A 26,081-nucleotide genomic window follows, 5' to 3' on the forward strand; every position below is an offset into this window, starting at 1 on the left:
ACGTAACGGTAAACCCAATTTCACCTCACATAACAAACGTGCGTACACCGGAACAAGATAGCTGTAACAATTATTGTTTTTATGTGTATGCAATCGCATATACTGCATTAATTATGTATACAAGCGGCACACATGTATATAACTAGTTGTCTCTTCCACATATGACACAGAGGCTGGTATCAGGAGGTCGCTGTGTTCAGAGTTGACTCAGCTCCAACCCAGTCCAGACTGGATGTCCGCCGTCGACACATGTCGCCGACAGTCGACATAACATACACGTATCGATCCATCATTTTAGGTAGATTCTGGTTATTCCAACGACGATAGATCTGTAACAACGCGAAGGAACAGCCAGAGAAGCACTACCATTCCCAGCTCAAGGTAGGCAGAAAGCTGAGAACGAGTTTCTGAATCGTGTATATTAACAAATGGCATAGCATGCATGCATTTCCATCAACGAGATAATGTTTTAACCTTCATATTAAAGGTCGGTGAAATACTGTATGCAATTTTTTCCATCAATGAGATAATGTTTAAATCGTTCATATTAAAGGTAAGTAAAAAACTGTATGCATTTCCATCAATGAGATAATGTTTAAATCGTTCATATTTAAGGTACGTAAAATACTGTATGCATTTCCGTCAATGGGATAATGTTTAAATCGTTCATATTAAAGGTAGGTAAAATACTGTAGAGTATGCATTTCCGTCAATGGGATAATGTTTAAATCGTTCATATTAAAGGTAGGTAAAATAATGTATGCATTTCCATCAATGAGATAATGTTTAAATCGTTCATATTGAAAGTAGGTAAAATACTGTACAGTATGCATTTCCGTCAATGAGATAATGTTTAAATCGTTCATATTAAAGGTAGGTAAAATACTGTACAGTATGCATTTCCGTCAATTAGATAATGTTTAAATCGTTCATATTTAAGGAAGGTGAAATACTATGAAATTACCTAAAAAGATACTTGTTTAAACTTTATATTAAAGGTAGGCAAAATACTATGCATTTGCAACAATTAGTAAAGGTTTAACCTTTTATATTAAAAGTAGGTAAGAACACTCGTTATATTTTCACACTGAAAAAGAAACGCAAAGAGCATCGCTATTGCATTCAAGTACGAGTTGAACTGTAAGATCGATTGGGCCAGTTCAAGAAAATATGTTTGTATATTTATTCTTAAAATTAATCCTTGATGATGTAACATTTTCGCAAATTTGTAAATATAAGGGGCGGGGGGAGAGGGCGGGCAACGAATAGCGACGTTCAACTGGAACGTAAGGTCATGTTCAATAGTTAGATCGGTAAGCAGACTTGAAGTTCCTAATTCTATCTTCAAATGGTACGTAGAATTAGGAACTTCAAGTCTGCTTACGCATCTAACTATTGAACATGACCTTACGCATCTAACTATTGAACATGTCCTTACGCATCTAACTATTGAACATGACCTTAGCATCTAACTATTGAACATGACCATATATTTCTGAAATAAGATCATCCGTTTGGAGAAGGAGTGTAAATGGTTTACTTCTCATACATGATGATTAAGCACCATCAATTTACAAATAACCGCTGACATGTTCCCACCAGTTTTGGTTTACGCATCAAACTACAAAAATGAAGTGCGTAATTAATTTTCCACATAGATTCAGTTGTCCTATTATAGTACGCAAATTCGTTAAAATGGGTTTGCGGTGCATGCATAAAGGCCGCACTATTTGAAAGGGGTGGTGAGTGTGGTGTGTAATCCATTCGATCATCCATATTAAATACCAGATGGGACACTGGTACAATGAAGTATCGGTATTGAAGGTAGACAGCAGAATGTTTTGCAAAAACAATACATACCATATGCTTTCAAAGATAGACAATTGATTAAATCTATTCTGCTTCAAGGGACCGTGAATGTCTGTGCGTGTGCGTATTTAACGCCGCAATTAGCAATATTCCAGCTATTCCAATATTCAAGCTATATGACGTCCTGTAAATATCCGAGCCTGGACCAAACAATCCAGTGATTGAAAGATAGTATGAGTGAGTGAGAGAGTGAAGTCACAGAAAATAAGATATACTCTCTATTACGCGATGGGCTAAAACTTCGAGATGTTACTCTGTGTGAAATGAAGAGAAAACGGACCTGGGTCAGAAACTCTGGTGTTGTCACAGCAAGTCTGGTTAGTGCTCAACAAAAGGAAGAAATCATAAAGGAGAAGAGTGAGTGAGTGAGTTGGGTTTAACGCCGCTTTTAGCAATATTCCAGTTATATCGCGGCGTGTCAGCTTAATCTGGGATGATAGCCCGAAGTGATGCAGGTCTCGGACGTTTACCACTTCGGTGAAACCCACGAGCACGGGTATGGTGCTGACAAACCTGGAAACATAATCGGAGCGAACCAGGATTCGAACCCACAATCATAGGCTTCTGGCGTGCCCAAGGGACGCAACTCTGCACTGCGAATCGCGGCACCGCAGACGACTGGGCCAGCCCGTGCCCCCTGATAGATAGTATGAACAGGGATTAGTGTGTATATTGACACGCCATCAACCGAGTCACCGAGGTTGACCACCCCATGCCTTAAGTCGCCCCTTACGACTAGCGTAGGCTGCTAATTTGACAAGGGACCAAACCCGTGAAGATCCGGGTTACAATAGGTCTTCAGCAACCCATGCTTGTCGAAAGAGGCGACTAACGGGATCGGGTGGTCATGCTCGCTGTTATCGTATCGCAATTGCGTAGATCGATGCTCATGATATCAATCACTGAATTGTCTGGCCAAGACTCGATTATTTACAGACCGCCGTCATACAGCTGGATTATTGCTGAGTGCGGCGTTAAACAACAAACGAAAAAAATGCTAGGGGCCAATCCTAGCCTGGAATACCCACGGGTTTTCTGTGGATTACTGTATGCCTAGATACTGACACCTGATTACATTCCATGTCTTACTAAAGCCGTTCAAGGTATACATTATACACAGATATATTTAGAAAAGCATAGTTTTAGTATATACTGGGTAAAATGTCTCAGGAGTTACAAGAAAAAACTATTGTTCCCGAAGCCCAAGACAACATATGTTGTTAGTAACAAAAAGAGGTTTGGCCTACGAAAAAGTCAATGTGACCGAAAAATATTGTGGCTGTTATAATTCAAGACCGCCACCCCCACCCCCGCCCCTAGTCCATGGACCCATCACCACGGTAGAATAGCGGTCAGTCACAAGAGAGCTAGAAGCATCGACAGACTTGAACTCGACTGCTATCGTAACGGTTATAGACCGGGAACGCCAAATTTGAATGTCAGATAGTCCCGGGAAAGCCGAACTCATTCGAAGGATGCTTCTGTTGGTACCGCGAGCGCCAAATCGATGAATGCGGTGAACCGTGAATGCATGCCATTTTATGATATGTAAAGGATATAGCTTGGCTGTCGTAGGGTACGGACATGCTTGGGGAGAGCTCTATAGCTTGGGTCTTGATCGGCGTGGTCAGTCATTATAGACGTGTTGTGAAAAAGCTCAGACATAAGTTTGCAAAGTACGTTTTCTGAGGTTGTAAGAAAATCGTCAGAGGAGGATGAACTCTCCCGTGCCATTGTGATTAAGAATATGAAAGAATATGCAGGTGCAAAGAAAGACAGAAATGTCACAGAAAATAAGATATACTCTCTATTACGCGATGGGCTAAAACTTCGAGATGTTACTCTGTGTGAAATGAAGAGAAAGCAGGCCTGGGTTAGAACCTCTGGTGTTGTCACAGCAAGTCTGGCTAGTGCTCAACAAAAAGAAGAAATCATGAATGAGAAGAGTGAGTGAGTTGGGTTTAACGCTGCTTTTAGCATGGGGTGTCAGCCTGATGTGGGAGGAAAGCCCGAAGTGATGCAGGCCTCGGACGTTTACCACACCGATGAAACCCACGAGCACGGGTATGGTGCTGACAAACCTAGAAACATACTCGGGGCGAACCGGGATTCGAACCCACAATCATAGGTTTCTGGCGTGCCCAACTCTGCACAGCGAATGGCGGCGCCTTGAACGACTGGGCCAAACGTGCGCCTGAAGGAGAAGAAAAATCTACGTTCACTGAAGAAATATGAACGGGTGTGTATTGAGAGTCACATCTCGATTGATCGTAGGAAACAGAGATTGGAAAAGAACTCTTTGACCAGAAACGGGTTCATAACAAAGAGAAGATCTCAGCAAAACTCATTTCGGGATGATAAACCACGGCTTGGAGTAGGGAACGTGGGATATGGTCCGTCCCACTTACCTATCAGTGTTAATTTAAGTCATAATTAATGTAAAGTGTTGGCTTCCATTGTCTATTGCTAATCACCTTTCAGCGCCAATTATCTGTTGGCTTCCCTTGTTAAGTTTCCATCTTTTGTTATCATATTACTTTTGTTGTTCTTACAGGTACATATACATGCTCTCTGCCTCATATCATTCATTCACCTGATGAAGGAATAAGCATACACTCCGAAACGTTGTGTTCCTCTCTCTCTCTCTCTCTCTCTCTCTCTCTCTCTCTCTCTCTCTCTCTCTCTCTCTCTCTCTCTCTTGTGAGGAAACACACCGTTGTGTTCCTCATAACAAAGAAGTTGACATCCTGAAATTCTCTTCCTTAAACAGAATGAACTTCTATCTCTACATGAGAGTAACAATACAAGAGACTTTTGGAAATATGTTGGACGGCTTGGTATGGTTGATGACAGAAAATCTCACATCCCCATGGAAGTAATTGATGATGAGGGTAAAATAGTCTCCGATGTTGATGATGTTCTACATAAATGGAAAAAGTCATACGAAGATTTGTTTAGGCAAAAAAGATTACGTCTGAGAAATTCTATAGTTCAGTGTGCGAGAGGGGTCAGGGAGAGACTGTACATAGGTTGGTGGACTGTACAATACTAAAGGAGCCAATAACACATAGAGAAGTACAGGAAGCTGTTCTCCGAATGAAGTTAGGAAAGGCGACAGAACTAGTTGAAATTCCCAGTGACGTTTTACGTAACCCAACTTGTGTGTCTTTTGCATCGAAGAACGGAACTACACTTAGGGCCTGGGTTATAGCTAAAACGGCACCTCAGCAAAACGGCACCGATTGGCGCCGTTTACGCCAAATTTAGGTGCCGTTTTCGCCCAAGAAATCGGTGACGTTTTGCTAAGGTGCCGTTTTAGCTTGCACCCGGCGTACATGAATCATCGAACCCTACCCTAAGGAGTATGGCGACCCAAGGGACCCGCTAGAATACCATGTAGATTTAAACTTACGGAGGAACAAAACGGTTTTCGTGCCGACCGACACTGTATTGATTACATCTACTCTTTGAACACCATAATCAACAATAGGAAGTTACGAAAACAATCAACTTTCATATGCTTTGTGGACATGCGTAAAGCATTTGACACTATGAACAGATCATGCTTGTGATATAAACTTTTGCGGACAGGTCTGAGCGGGCAAATACTAAGTGCCATTCAATCACAAAATGATGACCTCACGTGTTCAGTGCGCGTAAAAAAAACTTTTTAACCAACACGTTTAAGGTAAAACACTGGAGTAAAGCAAGGCTGTAAATTATCACCGACCTTGTTCTCTATTTTATTAATGACTTAGCGGAAGATATAAAGCAACTAAGATGTGGAACAGTAATAAGTAATATAATGCTGTCTCTGCTAGTTAAGCTGACGACATCGCTCTCATAGGTCAAGACGAAAGATCATTACAGAGAATGCTGGTTTGCCTTGACGTATAGGGTACAAAATGGGGTTTAGAAATCAATATTAATAAAACTGCGGTTATCCATTTCCGCACCGATTCTACCAATATATCTACCACTTTATCTGCGATGGACCGCCTCCGTGGTCTAGTGGTAGAACGTCCGCCCAGAGAGCGTAAGGCCCGCGTCATACCAAAAGATGTTAAAAGATGGTACTTGTTGTTACCCTGTCTGGCGCTCGGCGTGAAGGGGCTAAAACAAGGACTGGTCAGCTCGGAGTCAGTATACTGTGTCTGAGTGGTGTATTCATGTTAAACTGCGGCATGGTATCTCAGTGAGCTAGGACTATAATTAGGCATCAGTCTGGACGTCTAGTACAATAAACCACACACAAGTGCGTGCACGTCGCTATATAAGTGCAATAATCTTGGTCGCGACGTTAAACCCAATTCCACCTCATCTCACTTTTGCCTGCGGTGACAAACACAAATTGCTATAGATATTTAGGGATATGGCTTAACGAACGCCTTAATATGAAGACGTCAGTGAGGGAACTGTGTAGATCGGCTAGTAGAGTCCCATCAGCGTTATACATCAAGCATGTCGCATGAAGGTTCTGCCATCCTTCTACGCTTGATCGCTCCTTCAGCTTTTCCATCTTCTCATCAGGATCTTTGGCTTTGCTCAGACGTTGTAGTGGGCCATACTTCAAGCCAGGTACGTGTATGATGCACACTGGCTCTGGATCACTGGGGATACGTTTCCGTTTAGGTTGAGATGTCAAAGCTGTCAAAGTTGTTCCTGGTTGTATAAGATGTTGGTCTCAGTCACAGCAGTTCAACCTCAAAAGACACATAATCATGGTGATGACATTGTTACAAGGTGGGACATTTCCATATATATTAACTTGGGTATTCTGTAAGAGAATCTTAAGTATGTAATTGGAATATAATTTATTTCTGTGAATTGACGGTCCCTGTTCATTTCAAGCCATTCATATACGATTTGGACGATTCGCATTTGGACATTTTCTGTAAATTGGAAACTTAAAGGGGCACTGATCTAACGCAATTCCCCGGGACTGGTTGTTGCCTTTGTTATTGTTTTTCCCCAGTGAGTACCCGGATGTATAGCAGAAATCTAGACTAGTTCGCGACCTCTGCTGCGCCATTCGTAAGCGCATTAGTCACTTTTATGGGTAGTAATAAGGGCGTATGGTCACATTGATCAACAAAATGAAATACAGTTTTCGAGATAATAAGGAAATGTAGGTATCTTTGTGGGTAGCATCGGTAATGGTGACGAAGTTTTGATAAGTCACTTGCTTGGCAATTTTGCGATTTTCGTTTACACTATTTTGACTTGCAACATAAAGTAAATATTTCACCTGAGCATTGCTTTTTTTATAGTGTTTATTTTTTTACTGTCAAAATGTGAAACATTTTCAAATTTATCAAAGTCTAAATGTTCAGTTATTTTACAAAGTGACTGAAAAACATTTCCATCTGTATTATTATAATAACGAACTCCAAACATTTTGATGTTTAATATCATCACCAAGAGACTGAAAATGTTACGTTGAAAAGTACATTTCTATGTTTTTTGGCTTCTAATCCTAAATAATAATCTGTTGTGATCGTCTTAATCAATCTGGACAGATTCTTTTAGTCAAAATAACTGAAATATTTACACATTTTATAAATTGCCTGAGAGAATCACATTTTACATATTGACGGTAATATATACACGCTTACAAAGGAAAAGACCTGTGAAAACAACGTCTATCGCGCATTGAAGAATTTCCCAACCAAGACGTAGAGAAACAAGAACGAATCGGTTCAAAAGAAGGAAAACAAAATGCAAAATACTATAATTACAACGTACCAAATTTATGTGTATAAATTTTAGGCAGCTTCCTTGTTCGAGGAATGTATCCTTGAATATCCACACAAAGGAACAATATCCCACTCGTCTGCAGCTATACAAAGAAACTTATTCGATATCACGTGTCTCTGTAACAATCAAATATTTTAAAAGATATATATCATTTCGGGATATTATAACCCGTGTTCGTTTCTCAACTGATCACTTGGATTGTTTCAGGTGTCAAGTCTCAAGGGTCGGCTGAGAAAGCCCACGTGACAACTATTTTCATAACGTCCACGGTTCCTAAAAAATCCATTGAGTGATAGATAACAATGATCAATCAATCAACGTATTATCAGTTAACCCTTTGAACAAAGTATGTTGTTTTTACATCGGCACTTCACGCCATGATATAAGTGTATTCCCTTTGTTTTAGTAAACCTAGACATGTAAACACTCACTTTTGACATATCAACTCTGCAAGATAACAGTGATTAATCAATCAACGTAATTTCTGTTAATCCTTTGATGACTAGGAACGATCCGTTGATTTACAAAAAATAGTAAATCAACTGATCATTCACCTCTTGCTTGTCTGCCACGTGCATATTACATAACACACATTTCATCTCACTTCAAACCTGAATTTAGAATGAATAATTACCCCAGACACAATAAATGCCAAATGGGAACCTTTGTCAGGTAATCTAAGTGGTGCTACCACTAATTGTACCTGTAATAAATTCATTAACTGAACATCAAGTGAATGACGACAAATACACAAGTGTAGGGTTATACGAGAAAACGTGGATGACAACAAGGGAGTAGTAATCGTATTATCGACGCAATCCGAAATCCGAAAATGCTTTCACTGCATGGATACTTTTTTTAGTATTAAACTATAACCATCTGGGGTATTTCCAAATGACGACATCCGATGAGCTCCGCTGTTCTTTTTGTCTGTTTGTTTAGGCTGAAGAAATTAACTAACAAGCGCCCTTTGTCGAAATCTTTATAGATCACAGTTAACCAATAAGTATTTATGCAAAAATGCGTAAAACAAATATTGCCTCCAGCCTCCAAGTTTATTCAGCTGTCCTTGCAGACGGTAGCCCAGTCTCTGGTCACGCTCAGTTGCGTTACGTATCATCCGGGTACTAACGGGGGAAAAACAATAACAAAAGCAACAACCAGTCCGGGGAATTGCGTTAGATCAGTGCCCCTTTAAGTAGCTAAGTTATGTATGGATTAAATGTTAGTAAGTGAATTCGTCTTTTACCTTCGGTGGTGCCCCCTGCAAATTCACCTTAACTAGTAGCTGTACTAAAGAATCTGAAACTCAACTTGAAATGGCAAAATTTGGCAAAATATCAAGCCTGCGTCCAAGAAATTGATTTTGTATATTTGCTGAAATAAATAACATTTACATTATGATCATTTTGTTTGCACAGCTTTATGGTTGCCATCTTGAATATGTTACACATAGGTCCATTTCATTCAAAGTTCTGAAATCGACTCGAGCATTATACTGTGAACCTCTTATATGCATACAAAAGTGAGTGATATCAGAGTTATCAAGAAGTATTCTTTATAATTGTCCAAAAGTAGATCAATAATCAGCCTACATCAAATTATGGTGTTTATATATGGTTTCCTATGGCATATAACACATCAAGGACGGTGAATAAAACACAAGATGACAAGCCAAATCCTTAGCATACATCCAAGCGTTGTTCCGATGTAGCTAAGCCGAGAATGCAATATTAGGTATCCTACTCTGATATTATAAGAGCAAATTTGTTCCAAATTGTGCAAAAGATTTTCACCTGGTAACATCACATGTTAAGTAAGTACTTCAAGAGATGTACTGGAACATGTGTTAGAAGATTATAGTGGAATCAGGCACACGTACCTAGAACATATACCGGATTAAAGGTTTGTGCGAGAAGAATTTGGTTTTGTCGAGATATATGACGTTCGATTTGCCATGGGTTGGTCCACATTCACTCAATACCAATTATTGATACCTCATTGGAGAGGTATTTATATATGGATTGGTATATCACACTTGAAGATCAGTGGATCACTAGTGAGATGACAACCCAAAACGTAATCATACCCCCAAGTGATATACGGCAAAACCGGCCGAAAACGCGATATGGGGTACCATACTTTGAAAGGCTGTAACAACAAGTTCGTCCCAACTTTTTTCTTGTTAACATTCAAAATCATGTTGAGTATTTTTATGGGTTTTAAAAAAATTAAGTGGGGTTTGGATGTGGGGGGGGGGGGGGGGGGTGCTCGTGGGTCATACCTAGCCCACGGCCTATATATACCAAGTTGTATAGATCTCTTGTCATCTTCCCGAGGCAAGGGAGTTAACTGATTGTAAAAGTCGGGTTTCCACTTTTATAGTCAGTCAACTCCCTTGCATCGGGAAGATGATCTCTAGTGGATCCAGTACTGTTTTATGGATCATGTGTCTGGGGTGTCAACGTGTACAGACAAGTCCAGTCGATCCAGAATTAAGAGTGCAGGTATTGTCGTGGAGCTTGACGAAATGCATCAAACATAGCTCCAAGAGGAGATATGGACTGGTTCTCCTGCACAGCTATTCCACGAACAGAAGTTTGCAAAATGTGTACGAGATTAGACCATAAGACGGCAGACAGGATCGCCCACATTATACACGAGAAAGGGAAAAATCAACCAGTCATGGGAGAAGCTTTTTTTTAAAACTTTTAGAACAATGCAATGCAACTTGACTGACTGTGATATGTGGACTCGGGAATTATGAAATGATTGTGACAAACCTAACGGTAATAAGCTACGTACATATCGATTATAAAACCCGTGAAAATCCGGGGGAGAATAAGTCTTCAGAAAGCCATGCTTGTCGTAAGAGGCGACTAACGGGATCGGGTGGTCAGGCTCGCTGACTTGGTTGATGCATTGTCTGGTCCAGACTCGATTATTTACAGAGCGCCGTCATATAGCTGTAATATTGCTGAGTGCGCCGTTAAACAACAAACAAACAAAAGTTGCCGCTGTAGTCACCTTTTATGGGTTGCTGAAGACCTATTCTACCCCAGATCTTCACGGGTCACAGCGGCAACTGTGAGTGTGAGGACATTAAGTTGTATTTAAGGTTCCAATTAACGTTTATGTACAAGCCCACGCAGTATTAAATCCTGGTTTTAGAAAATCCACAGACCTAAATGTTATTTGGGTCCAAGTAAAACCAGGATCGCTACAATACTGAATTCTGATCTACACAAGTACTTGTCAGCGCAAGGCCTTACAGCGTATAAGTTGAGTTGTGCATGACACAAAAGACCTACTTTGTAATTAATAGCAACATGCATGTGTAACGTACACCCAGGTTACTGTTTTACCCACTGACTAAAATACTTTGGGAACTCGGATTAGACCCGATTCCTCGTCGTAAGAGGCGATAAAATTGGATCGTTGTTTCTGTTTTCAGACACGATTATGTACAGGCCGTCGTGGTGTAGTGAGGGTGTTCCTGACTGTGACGATTATTTACAGGCCGTGGTGATATAGTGAGGGTGTTCCTGACTGTGACTATTATTTACATGTCGTGGTGATATAGTGGGGGTATTACTGACTGTGACGATTATTTACAGGCTGTGGTTTTTGACGATTATTTACAGGTCGTGGTCTTTGACGATTATTTACAGGCCATGGTCTTTGACGATTATTTACAGGCCGTCGTGATATAGTGGGGGTATTGCTGACTGTTACGATTATTTACAGGCCGTGGTGATATTGTGGGGGTATTACTGGCTGTGACGATTATTTACAGGCCATGGTCTTTGACGATTATTTACAGGCCGTGGTCTTTGACGATTATTTACAGGCCGTGGTCTTTGACGATTATTTACAGGTTGTGGTCTTTGACGATTATTTACAGGCCGTGGTGATATAGTGGGGGTATTGCTGACTGTTACGATTATTTACACATCGTGGTGATATAGTGGGGGTATTGCTGACAGTGACGATTTTTTACACGTCGTGGTGATATTGTGGGGGTATTGCTGACTGGGACGATTATTTACAGGCCGTGGTGATATGGTGGGGGTATTACTGGCTGTGACGATTATTTACATGTCGTGGTGATATAGTGGGGGTATTGCTGACTGTGACGATTATTTACACGTCGTGGTGATATTGTGGGGGTATTGCTGACTGTGACGATTATTTACATGTCGTGGTGATATAGTGGGGGTATTGCTGACTGTGACGATTATTTACTCATCGTGGTGATATAGTGGGGGTATTGCTGACTGTTACGATTATTTACAGGCCGTATTGCTGACTGTGACGATTATTGTCTGTGCTGTTATCCAGCTGGCTTCCAGTTGTCCATAGGTATTCCTTTTGTTATAACCTAGCAGTGCTAATTACGCCCAGCAGCTGCCTCCCGTTTGCCCATTGTCCATTACCAATCAGTGATAATTTAAGTTCTGGTTTCCAGCTGGCCATTGCTATACCTGTCAGCGCCAATTAACTGTTGGCTTCCCTTGTTAGGTTTCCACCTTTGTTATCTGATTACTTTTGTTGTTCTTACATATGTATGTTCTCTGCTTCATAGCATTTATTCACCAGATGGAGTGAGTGAGTATGGTTTTACGCCGCTTTTAGCAATATTACAGCAACATCACGGCGGAGGACGCCAGAAATGGGCTTCGAACATTGTAACCATGTCGGGAATCGAACTAAGGTCTTCGGCGTGACGAGCGAACGCTTTAACCATTAGGCTACCCTACCACCCCCACAACAGATGGAGCACGTATATACAGAGTACACACGGGGCCACGAATTGAGTTCGCTATATCCGTTATTTCGTTATAAGCGTATTCGTTATATCCATCAATACTATATAAAATATACAGCAATTGACCGGAACCAAACGAACAGTTCGTAATATCCGTCAGTTCTTTATAAGCGTGTTCGTTATAAACGTAGTTTACTGTACTTCGAAACTGTACTCATAATAAAGAAGCTGACACCCATAAACTATCTTCCTTATGCGTATCATTTCTTAAGTACTGTCGGAAATGCTAGAAATCTGCTTTTCTGGCTTCATTTCATAAATGTAAGTCATAGGACTATAAACAGAGCATATATCAAAATAACGCAAATTCCCCTAATCTCGCCTGTCCTAACTGATACTGTGATTACCCTTATAATGTACTTTTACAGGTAAAATGATGATCAACTTAGAAAATATTCGTCTGTTGTCATGCATGTATGAAAAGGCCTTTTACCTGAGGTAATTACCTAACACCTGTCCCGAGGTGATGACCTCGCACCGTCCCGTGCATTCTCCCAGGTGCAAATGTCACCGAGTTGGGGGTGGTCTCAAAATATTGACATGTGCGTTGATGGGGTAGCAATTAAGGATATGTACGGCATTATATTTGCTTGGAAACATGATGGAGTAGTTAAGAGCTATGAAACGCGATGAATTTTAGAAGGTTGCGGTTTTGGAATCCAGAAGTATTTGTTTTTCCACAGATGATTTCTTGAGATGCATATGTCTGTACTTTTGAATGTGAGTGAGTGAATATGGTTTTACGCCGCTTTTAGCAATATTCCAGCCATATCACGGCGGGTGACACCAGAAATGGGTTTCACACAATGCACCCATGTCGGGAATCGAAAGCGCGTTTTCGGCGTGACGAGCGAACGCTTTAACCACTAGGCTACCCGACCGCCCCTTTGAATGTTGTGTTATGTCTTGCCACCAACCCTTTACCAAGATGGGCACAACAGAGTTGAGCTCACAATGTCTGACTGTCGTACGTAAGACAACGTGACCGTGTTGTGCCGCCAGCACATGTTTCTTATTCAGCCGAATTTTGTCCATGAGTTGAACTTTCGTTTTAGATGGTCTGAAGTCGACAATGTCATATATCCCTGTATGGTCGCCTTCAGACTACTCATGGATTGGGCGACAGTATCTGATTCCCGGACGTTATATTAACTGGCGTTATCCATGAAAATAACACTGGCGTTGTTTAAAATGGACAATAGCTGAAGCTCCAACCAGTCTATGAACACATCACCTCCTATTATTTCCTTATGAAAATCAGCATTTTTCTTTTTCGCCTAGAAAACTAGCACACATTCATCAATAAGCCCCATAATAAGGGTTGCCTCGTGCAAAACAATGACACGATTACCTTTACCTCATTGTCTATGGGTGCTTTTTGTCCGATAGCCACATGTAGTCAGTGGAATGATTCATCAAGGTAAATTATCTCGATGTGATAGTTATGAATGGTTCGGAGATAATGTGACCTCATAGACAGGATGGAATATTTTCCCCTGAAAAGTGCTCGGTCATCGCCACGCGCAGTGTATCGAAATCCATCTCTTGGAGAGCAATAGTTAGTGCAGTTAACATTAATTGTATCTTTAATTCCTCCCAAATTCTACAAGTCAGGGTTACCTTCTGCTCATAAAGCTTTACACTGTACGCCTAATCACCCTGTATCAAAAGCTGTCTAATATCCTTTTATCTTTTGTTATATTTATCATACCGTAGACTTGATGGTATGAAATGAAAACCCGATAGCTTGGGCATTTCGGTAATTCATTCTATCTAAAAAAATCATAAATGGTTTCCCTCTATCTCTCTAAAGTGTAAAGAACTTGTATACATTTCCCAATACAGACTCCATATCGTGTACCATGGTAATGGCTATGCAAGTGTAATGTAACATGCATCATGGAATCAGTGTCAAAAAAAAAACGTAGCGTCATTTTGTCATTTTAGAAGATGAACATCTAGAATTTTCTCAAAATGATTTTTGTTTGTGGATTAGATGTTTAATGAAGACTACATTATTATCATTATAACGGAGTTACGTGCGCATATTTCTATAGTCCGTTTCAGACTGCCATCATTGGAATAAATATAAACTTCCTTTCTTCGTTCGAATTTGTCTCCTGTAAACTTGTCGAGATAGGATTCCTTGTGACTGAAATACTTCAAACCACAGGTAGGTCGACGAGGTAATTACTCGGTATTTTAATAACAACAGTCTGTGAAAAATCATATCCTTTAGCAGGCAAAAAGCAACTCAAAGACTTGATGCTAAAGTTGTCTCTGCATGAAATATATATTTCTCTGTCGACAAGCATTTTATAACCAAAGTCACCAAACAATGAAATGCACGTGCGAACGGCTCAGGCAATATATTTCACGTGCATCACGGAGGGAAACGCACAGTCTTCTCACAGGTAAGCAGGGAGTTCTTGTATTGCCTTTTAGAATACGGTTATCAGAACAAAGTTGGTGAATGAGGTTCAATGAATATTCTCCATCGTTTACATAGGTTTGTTACCTCGTGTTCAATACTAATACCTACGTTCCTCGAGTCTTTCTTGGAGGTTCATTTTCAGGACGTAGTTGGGTCAAATTTGACAGTGATTTTTAGCGAACAGTGCACTGATCATATACATGTGCGCTTATATCATGATAAAACAAATCTATCCTTTACAACTGTCATGCGAGAGACGTTCCCAGACCGTATTACGACAAGTAGTATCGCCGGCGACAATATATGCCGAGGTTCACTGCACATATTGTCGGCATTCGTCAGAGCAAAAAACAACAAAAACTTGAAGATGATGATGATGTTGATGATCATCATCATTACCTTACAGAAAACATGTTAGACTTGATTTTTATCCCCCAACGACGGAGGATATATAGTTGTCAGTATGTCAGTACGTCTGTCCGTCCGTAATTATTTATTTCCCCGAGCATATCTCGAACACTATACAATCTAGCTTCACGAACCTCCATACACTTATTCATCACATTGATCACAATGATGCTTGTTGTATGTTGGACAGCGAAAATATATTTCCGATGACAATATATGCCGTAACAAACCGTCCCTAACCTTAAGCCTTTGTAATAGCGTTAAAGAGTGGGTGAAGTATCAAAGAAAATCGCCATGCGTTGCATTGCGTTAAAAAACGCAACGTAATGTTTTCGTACTATGCGTGCACATGTGCGTGCTTTAGGGTTGAGTTTAACACCGTTTTGAAAATTTCAGTTATACCTCGGAGTGGCAGCTTTACGTAGGAGGAAAGCTCGAATTGAAGGATGGAGTGATTGGGAGAGAAAGAAGGGAGACAGGGGTGTTTCTGCATGATAGCTGCTGTCACTGAGTCTATATTTTATATATTATCATCAAACATTAAATGAAAACATGGTTACAATGTTCAAACTGAATTACTGATATCACTGAATATATATGAATTTGTGATTTCCAAAATATCACTTGGTTATATTCATAATTAAAATCATTTATAAGAAAACAAAAAAAACATTCTGAGATGTAACTAGGTCGAATTCTTGAGATCAATACATCATTGTTGATTTATGAAAACATATTACCGTATTCGGCGTAATAAGCACCCAGGGCTCTTATTACAATATAACTTGGATGAGATAAAAACAGAGTTGAAAGATTATAAATTTTGTGTTTTATACTGACAGCCTGAAATGATATAAAAGAAGAATCTGTGCGTATAGCTTTGTTTTCGAGAACTTAATTGCCCATGATTACACGAATAAATAACTCTTCTGTACATTGATCAATCGGAAAGGGTGCTAATTGTGATTGTTAACAAACCAAAATATTAGCAAATATCGCCGTGGGCGCTTATTATGCCAAATACGGTAACCATTTCCTGACAATAAAGTGAAAGAAGCGGCCCATAAATAACCTTTAACCAAACTTCTATAGATTCGTTCTGCTCTTCCAGTGGCCCCATACGTGTAACATATATGGTAGTTCTGCTATACTGCTGCAACCTTCAGGTAATCCATCGTAGTTTTAAAGAATTGGAGGTAACTCTGTATAACATAAAGAAAAATGCCCGCGTGGTGATTCACACTCTATGGCGTGTTATCGGAATACTGCTTATCTTGCCTTCAGTGACAACTGTACATACATGGCATTTCCCAACTGTGTCAAAGTGTTAACCCCACAGTCCTAGATTACTGAATAGGTCACTACAACGACACATGTGATCATTCTATAAGCGTGGAATATACACCAGTGTTGTTGGTGGCAATGTATTATGGGAATTTAAGTCTACGGCCTTAGCGCCGACATTGATGACACTCGGTGTATGGAAATAATTCTCGTGTGTGGAAACGTGCTAAAATCTAGGAAACCGGAGTGTCTTAGGGGCTCAGCAACGAGGTACGTAAACATTTCTGTAGTCTACTGCGTATGATGATTTATAAAAGGTCATAAAGGAGATTGATCAGATCAGTTACAACGTCACTGAAAAAAATCCTAAATGGCGAGATGTCCTGTGCAACATGCTTGCCAGTGATATGAGGTTTTATACCCATATGTTAAACAACACTAACACTCCTGCATCATACAATAATTAGGATAATTCGTCAGCCAATAATATGCCAAATAGTAGAATAGACCAGTAGCCCTTCGATGGCAGAAAATATATCCATGAAATAATCTTTCGCCCTGTTCTGCACGGTCCAGCTACTAGTATTTAGGCTGTCAGGGTAGCCTCACTTTTCACATTGTAGGATAGCCCATCTATTTGTAAGGCCAGATAGCCCAAATTTATAATGTCGGGTAGCCCAGCTATTTGTGTTGTCGGATAGCCGTGCTATTTATAATGTCGGGTAGCCCATCTATTTGTAATGTCGGATAGCCGTGCTATTTATAATGTCGGGTAGCCCAGCTATTTGTGATGTCGGAAAGCCCAGCTATTTATAATGTCGGGTAGCCCAGCTATTTATAATGTCGGATAGCCCAGCTATTTATAATGTCGGGTAGCCCATCTATTTGTGTTCTCGGATAGCCGTGCTATTTATAATGTCGGGTAGCCCATCTATTTGTGTTGTCGGATAGCCGTGCTATTTATAATGTCGGGTAGCCTATCTATTTGTGTTGTCGGATAGCCGTGCTATTTATAATGTCGTGTAGCCCAGCTATTTGTGATGTCGGAAAGCCCAGCTATTTATAATGTCGGGTAGCCCAGCTATTTATAATGTCGGATAGCCCAGCTATTTATAATGTCGGGTAGCCCATCTATTTGTGTTCTCGGATAGCCGTGCTATTTATAATGTCGGGTAGCCCATCTATTTGTGTTGTCGGATAGCCGTGCTATTTATAATGTCGGGTAGACCATCTATTTGTGTTGTCGGATAGTCGTGCTATTTATAATGACGGGTAGCCCAGCTATTTGTGTTGTCGGATAGCCGTGCTATTTATAATGTCGGGTAGCCCATCTATTTGTGTTGTCGGATAGCCGTGCTATTTATAATGTCGGGTAGCCCAGCTATTTAGGGCGGGAGCATGCTGCGGTTTCGTTGAGCTGCAATTCGTTACATAAATTGGACACTCGAAACGTGGTTTTATTGTAACCAAATGCACTGAACATACATATGGATGTCTACTGACTATGTAGGAACATGTTTAAGAACAGTAAACGAAGAGGCAGTCCTCCTCGTCGGTGAGACAGCTGGGTCTGACACGAATACATGTGACACCCCAGTACGTACAGTCCAACAAGTCACGATGAGCGCTGGTACAACAAGTAGCATTGTAAAGCAGTCACTAGACACACTGAATGACTCCTCACTTGAATAATCCCTACCTCAACCAGCACAAACTAACGATAATCAAGTACCCCCAACTGACTCTGATCCTCTGAACACAATGAACAGCAAGCTCTCAAAACTAGATTCCATTGAAGTTTCAGTTGCAAACATGAACACCAAACTCCTCCATCTTGAGCTAAAAGTACAAGAAATTGATCAACTAAAGAAAAAGTAAACAGCCAACAAGAAGGTTTAAACTATGTGAGCTCCAGTTTTGATGAATGGAGAGAATTAAAGTTCACATGGAAAAAGACATCAAGTCAATAAAAGATTCAGTTTCGGGTCACACCCCACTTATACAGAAACTGCAGCAAGAGAACACGCACCTCAAGGAAGCTCTCATCGACTTGAAATGTCGTTCTATGCGAGACAACCTGATCTCCAACAACATACCAGAGTCAGAAACCCAATCAGACTTCGAAGAATGTGAAAAGCTCCTCAGGAACTTTATATCGACAGAATTAAAAATGCACAGACAGACAGACAATAGTTTATTAACGTCTCACTTCTGTACATACATAAAACAGCTTTGTACAACTTGATATAGATAGAATGTACAGAACCATTCAATAGAATGGACATCACAGCAATCAAGTTCAAACGTGTTCATCGCATTGGCCGACCACGCACACCAGCTAACCCAGGAGGCCGTCCCCGACCACGCACCATGATATCCAAATTCATCTATACATCCGAGAGAGAAGCAGTGAAAAAGGACAGGGAGAAATTGGAGAGATAAGCTTCCAGGAGCAGTTCCCGGAGGAGGTAAACTCCTATAGGCGGGAAGTACTCATGCCACTGCTCAAGACGGCTGGGTCACAGAACAAAAGGGCTGTCATCAGTGTTGACAAACTCTATATCAACAATAATCTTCAGAAAGTAGCTCCTCCCCGTCTAGGGCCCTACAGACCCGTGTGAACCAGTCACAGGGACCCCTTTAGAGATGCGAGGATGGGCAGGAGTCTACATTAGATGTAGGTAGAACAGAAGCACCAACATTGTTTACTGAGGAAAATGTAATACGTAAAGCAAGAGAGTCTAAATGTGACATGTGTAGTATAACCTGCAACAGGACTGGTGTTGATAAACATCTAGGTAATAACACCAAATATACTCAGTTAAACATACCATGTCATTCCCCCGTAAACACAGATGTTGTTCATATTGTTTCTGGGGGGCACGGGTGGCCCAGTCGTCTAAGGCGCCGCGATTCGCTGTGCAGAGTTGCGTCCCTTGGGCACGCCAGAAACCTATGATTGTGGGTTCGAATCCCGATTCGCCCCGATTATGTTTCTAGGTTTGTCAGCACCATACCCGTGCTCGTGGGTTTCACCGAAGTGGTAAACGTCTGAGACCTGCATCACTTCGGGCTTCCCTCCCACATTAATCTGACACGCCACGATATAACTGGAATACTGTTAAAAGCGGCGTTAAACCAAACTCACTCACTCACTCACTCACTCATATTGTTTCTGATATCCCCATCACTGATAAGTCTAAGGATGCTGAAGGAAACCTGTCATGAAATACCAATACAAACACACATCCCGTGGATGTTGTAAATATATTTGAAATCCACGTTGCTCTTACAGAGAGGACTCACAATGATGATGAGGTAAATGGATCATGTACACTAAGTGTAAACACAGATGCTGATGTTTCTGAATATTATGCTTCTATCACAGGAAGACTAACATAACTGATCTTGAAGATCCCCCTCAAAGTCAGATGAATATATCAGCTCAATCAAATGTAAACAAATATGTTGGCAATATATTCGATGACATGCTTGCTTCAGTGGGTTAAGAAAGTCACAGATGATAAAATAACAGATGCCGAATAAAATGTTCAAAATGTACCAGGTATCAACAAAGAGGTCCATGCAGAGGGTATTATAACAATGATATACCAACCATATATAAGCTCAACAAATATTTTGAAAGACATATTCAATATAACCCTGATGTAGATGTAATAGTGAATTCCACAGAAAACACAAATCATGACCACAATGTTTCTGATATTTTGAGTACCATAGATCACACTTTGTCAACAAAAAATCTCAGAAAGACTGTGATGTAAATGTACTAAGCAAGGCAAATGAAAAATCACAGATGGTGTTCACATGTTTATGACACAATGGACTCAGTGAATATTTTGAATAACCATGTTTCCTCAGATAGGGAAAAAGTTACTGATGTAAAATATTTCCACTCAAACATACGCAAACACAGATGTACCTAATAACATTGATGTCACAGATGCACTGAACTATCCCACCTGTATCCAAGTTACTTTTAACAGAGTTCATGAAGAAGGTATGTATGTAAACCAATGGCAAACACATTTGTTCCTAATAATGTAACAGCTGTAGGTCAGGACTCAGAGTTTACTGATAATTGTGACATTGACGTCAAAGCTGTTGAAAATAATGTTGTTGATTATGATAATATTCCAAAAGGCCAGGTAAATACCTCGACTCAATTAAATGCAAACAGATATGATGACAATATATGTGATGATATGCCTGTTGCAGTGGCTTTGGATATTCACACTTGTATCACAGGTAATAAAATAACAGATGTCGAAGTTAGTGCTCAAATTACAACATTTATCAATAAAGAGGTTCACGCAGAGAGGAGTGAGAATGATGTTTCTACCATATACATGCTAAATAAAAACTCTGAAAAAGATATTCAGTATAAACTTAACGTAAACAAAATGTTACTGACAGAAGATATGTGTAATAACCCTAAGTCTGTCCCAAATAACCATACACACTCGGGGGTAAATATCTCAAGTCAAACAATGTCAAACACTAATGTTATCAAGTACTTGATAACGTGAACTCTTCAAATGCACTTATAAACTGTGCCCCTACTCTATGTAATGTTGACAATTGTTCTGATGTAAATGTAATAGTTAATTCAACAAAAAACACAAATCATGCTCACAATCTATCCGATATTCTGAAAACCATAGATCACACACAACTTACACATGAGTCCAGGGAAGTCTCTAAGATAAATGTACCTAGCAAATCAAATGGTGTTTACAATGTGTATGATACAATGGACTCTGTAAATATTTTGAATAACCACGTTTCCTTAAATAAGGAAACCAATTTAACTGATGTATTTTTTTTCACCAAAACATACGCAAACACAGATGTACCCAATACCAGTGATGTCACAGATGTCCTGAACTATCATGCCTATACCCCAGTTATTTTTAACACAGTCAATGAAGCAAAGATTTCATGTAAATTATTGAAAAACAAATCTGTACTTAATAATATAAATGCTGTAAATCATGTTTCTGAATTTGCCAGTAATTGTGATAATGATGCCAATGTTGTTGCAAATGATGTTGTTGCACATGTTGTTGTTGTTGATGAAGATGGCGATGATGATGATGATGATGATGATGGTGGTGGTGGATGATGATGATGATGATGATGATGGTGGTGGTGGCTGTAATGATCATGACCAAAATAATAGTCTTAATTTCTTAAGTCTAAATGTATGTGGCCTCAGTCATCGGCTGGAATATAAAGAATTTATTGACCTGATATCTAAAAGAAACATAATTGGATTTCAAGAAACGAAAACAAACAATTTGGATGAGTTAAATATACCCGGATATACTCTTTTTCTTCAGAATAGGTTAGGTACTATAAGGCGAGCAGGAGGTATAGGTGTAGCATATAAAAGTAAATATAGAGATTATATATCCGTAACTGAAGAAAAATGCGATTACATTCTTTGGACTAAAGTATGTAAAAAACTATTTAGTTTTGATCAGGATCTGTACTTGGGGACTGTTGATATCCCACCCGAAGGATCAAAGTATATTACAAACGATATGTTTGATGAAACTGAGCAATCAATAATTAATATTATGTCAAAAAGTGAGTATGTCATTTTAATTGGGTACTTTGATGCCCGGACAAGTAATCTATGCGAGTACGAAATTCTTGATGAATACATAATTGAAGAATTTAATTTGGATATTGATGAAATTAGATCGGAACTTAACCCTGAATCTGTGCTCGATGAACTTGGGTTGCCACGCGTGAGAGCAACACAGCACAAACAAGAATAAATATTTGTTTATTGGTAATGGCAGGCTAGGAAATAATAAAATGATAGGTAAAACAACATGTAAAGATAAAAGAGTTATCGGCTATGTTTTCGTATCGCAAATGTGCCTTCCGCTCTTTTCTGATTTTAATATAATGCACCCCTCTGGTCAGACGTGCACTGCCCTCTCACCTTCACACTTAGCGCAGTCAAACCTCCTGTCAGTAATCCATGTAAAGGCCTACCATGCATCTATACAAATGCTGCTAACAAACCTAAACATTACAACCTTAAATCCGATATATACATAAACAATATAAATGTTGAACAGATAAATAAACTGATGAAGACTGTGCACGAAGCACGGACAGGTCACGGCGACCCGTCGAGTGTAAACAGACTTGCGAATGAAATCGCGCACGTGCTTGTTAACGCTGCACGAGCAACATTCGGAGTCAGAGAAAACAGTGTTACAAACAGACAACGCGAAAAAGATAAACCTTGGTTCGGAATAGAATGCAGACGATCCCGTAAAAAAATTAATAAAACAAAATGGCGTCTTAAAAAGCGAAAACAGTATTTAATAAATTGGCATATCACCAAGAAGCAAAGGCTTACAAGAAATGTATACTTTATTATTATTAGATAAAACTATACGTAAATATAAAGACAATTTAAATTAGACTTTTCGCCAAAACCTTCACACTCGCCTAAATAATTTTGGCAGATCCTAACAGGATGTAAGAAAGAAAGAAATCCGAAAGTTCCTGATATAAATTCCTTCGATAATTTTTATAAAAACTTAAATGAAAACAAAATTGATGACTCTGATTTAGAACGATGTGCAACTCTGCATCTGATCGGTATGACACAGAGTAGGATGATTAACTGTGCACTAAAGTAAGGTTAGAAAAAGCATTACTGGACAATGGATTCTGAAATATGCTGCGTTATTGGCCAAGGATCCTGTGACTTTGCTGAAGCATTACAATTCTTCATGCAGCCAACCATTTTCGATTTTCAAGGTCAAGGTAACCCTTTTTACTTTTATAAGTTGCTTGGTTGAATTTGTCATGTCAAAAAACATATTATTAGACACTAAAATCATGACTATCGGACAATGTTAACTGTGTTTGTGAATTTCACCGACTGCCAAAAGTGCGTTGACCTTTCAACGTTTTTGGCCATAGCTCCCCAATTTATAGGTCGGAAGTATAACAAACTATATATTTCTAGGTTCCTTATGACTGGACGAGTAATTTGATATGCATATCGACACAATTTTGAATTTTGACCCCAGTTTGACCTTTGTTGATCCTTCCCCAAAATGCCCGGGATTTTCAACCGGGCAGCCCAAGTCAAAATTGTTCAGTATACATCAGGAAACTCAAAAACACTTTCAAACCTTTGTTTCCATGATTTGGTCACGGGTCCTACAGGTTGGTCCTTGACTATCTAGGCTAGATTTTGTCGAGAATGATCATATAATAGATAGCATTGGATTACTTGCCCCACTATATTCGGATTTTTTCAATCTTGTACTCTCATGCGGTGTAATCCCTGAAACGTGGCTCTCGGGAATTATAAAACCTATCTTCAAAAATAAAGGCGATCCATCTGATCCAAACTCGTACAGACCCGTTACAATATTAAGCTGTTTCGGAAAACTATTCACCAGTATCCTAAACGAACGACTGACAAAATTTCTAGATGCCAATAATATCCTAACTCCAGCACAGTTGGGACTTAGGAAACAATTTCAAACTGCTGATAATATATTCGTTATTCATTCGTTGATGCTATTTTGAAACTGTCAAAAAAACGTTATTGTGCGTGCATAGATTTTACGAAAGCATTTGATACTGTCTGGAGAGTAGGATTGTGGTCTAAAATGCAAAACATTGGAATTGAGGGCCGATTTCTAACTTTAGTTAAAAATATGTACAGTAATATTAAATTAATGGTACAATCAAATAATGCAGAATCGGAGCACTTCCCTTGTCAATCAGGTGTTAGACAGGGTGAAAATCTATCACAACTACTGTTTTCAATATTTTTAAATGATCTTGAATCGTACCTTACAAAACAAGGATGCCAAGGGATCTCATTTGATTGTATATCAGGAAATGACACCACGGTATGGTTACATATTTTAGTATTACTCTACGCAGACGATTCAGTCATATTGAGCGATTCCCAATCTGGATAACAAAAATCGTTAGATTACTTTAATCAATATTGCTTACAATGGAAGCTAAACGTGAATATCTCAAAAACAAAAATAATATTCTTTGGATGGGGTCCAGCCAAATCAACCAAATCAATGTTTCATTTTGGGGGAAAGATACTGGAGATTATTGATAATTATACATATTTAGGTATAAATCTTCACAGAAATAGAAAACTTGTGTTTTGCATGAAATCACTAAGAGCAAATGCGACAAAAGCCATGTACTGCCTAGAAAAATGAGCAAGATATGTTAACCTACCATTAGATTGTTTATTGAAGGCGTCTGATGTGATGGTAGTGCCAATCCTTCTATACTGCTCCGAAATATGGGGTTTTGAAAATTTAGAAATAATAGAGAAAATGCAATTGAAATTTTTAAAACTAGTAACTGGTCTGAGGAATTCAACACCCAATTTTATGGTTTATGGGGAACTTGGCAGGGAACCCCTCAAATTAAAGTATTTAAACGGATGATTTCCTTCTGGCATAAATTAACGAATTGTTATATAAAATTTATAATTTTTTATAATTATTTGATAATAGACTTTGATGCAAACGCAAAATCGTTTAAGTGGATAGCTACAGTAAAAAAATATTAAATGATGTCGGACTGTCAGAGGTATTCATAAACCCGTCTATTTGCTCGACTTCATGGCTGGTTTCAAAGGTCGAGAGAACTCTTAAGGACCAATTTATTCAGCAGTGGCGATAATGTATATTATCAAGTTTATACTACCAACATCTAAAAGAATTACGAAAATTCGAAAAATTTCTATTACTTCCCAAAACTATCTACTTGCCAGTTTTACAATTTCGTACATCCAGTCATCGCATTGAAACCAGCCGATGGCGAGGGTTACTGAGAGAAGCCCGTGTCTGCACACTATGCAATTCATCTGCTTTTGGAGACAAATTTCACTATCTTTTTAGGTGTGAAGCACTTCTCCAACAACGCCTTCTTTACATCCCAAAGAATTGTCATATCTTTCCAAATATGTGTAAATTGCGTAGAACGCTATCACCTAAAAATATATCCACTTTGAAACATTTGTCCAGATTCATCGTACAGTTGAACACATTATTACGTTAAGGTGTCTAATTTTTTTCTTTCTTTTTTTGAAATATTTTTTTTAATTTGTTTGTTACCATATTGATCTTCATTGTATATCATATGTTGTATATATATATACTCTTGTACCACCGTTGGTGTTTTTTCAGAGAAATAAAACTGAAACTGTATAATGTCGGGCAGCCCAGCTATTTCTAATGTCGGGTAGCCCAGCTATTCATATTGTCGGATAGCCCAGCTATTTGTAATGTCGGGCAGCCCAGCTATTTCTAATGTCGGGTAGCCCAGCTATTTGTAATGTCGGGTAGTTCAGCTATTTCTAATGTTGGGTAGCCCAGCTATTCATATTGTCGGGTAGCCCAGCTGTTCGTATTGCCCATCTATTTATCTTGTCGGATAGCATACTTATTTGTATTG

The 26,081-nt window shown here is 39.3% G+C and overlaps 1 protein-coding gene across 2 annotated transcripts in view; it reads left to right on the forward strand.

Annotated features, from left to right (window-relative positions):
• The first annotated feature begins 209 nt into the window (after window positions 1–209).
• Window positions 210–26,081, forward strand: part of LOC139443143 (probable 4-coumarate--CoA ligase 1) — a 37,806-nt gene continuing 11,934 nt past the window's right edge. Inside the window, exon 1 of one of the 2 annotated variants that reach the window (XM_071224094.1) lies at window positions 210–381. The gene's annotated coding sequence lies outside the window, so the exon portion shown is untranslated. Of the gene's footprint in view, window positions 382–16,661; window positions 16,851–26,081 lie in introns of those variants that run through there. The other variant, XM_071224093.1, reaches the window with a different exon arrangement.

This window comes from Haliotis cracherodii, unplaced genomic scaffold (assembly GCF_022045235.1).
Source record: "Haliotis cracherodii isolate W230 unplaced genomic scaffold, xgHalCrac1.p SCAF_5, whole genome shotgun sequence".
Classification (NCBI taxonomy): Eukaryota; Metazoa; Mollusca; class Gastropoda; order Lepetellida; family Haliotidae; genus Haliotis; species Haliotis cracherodii.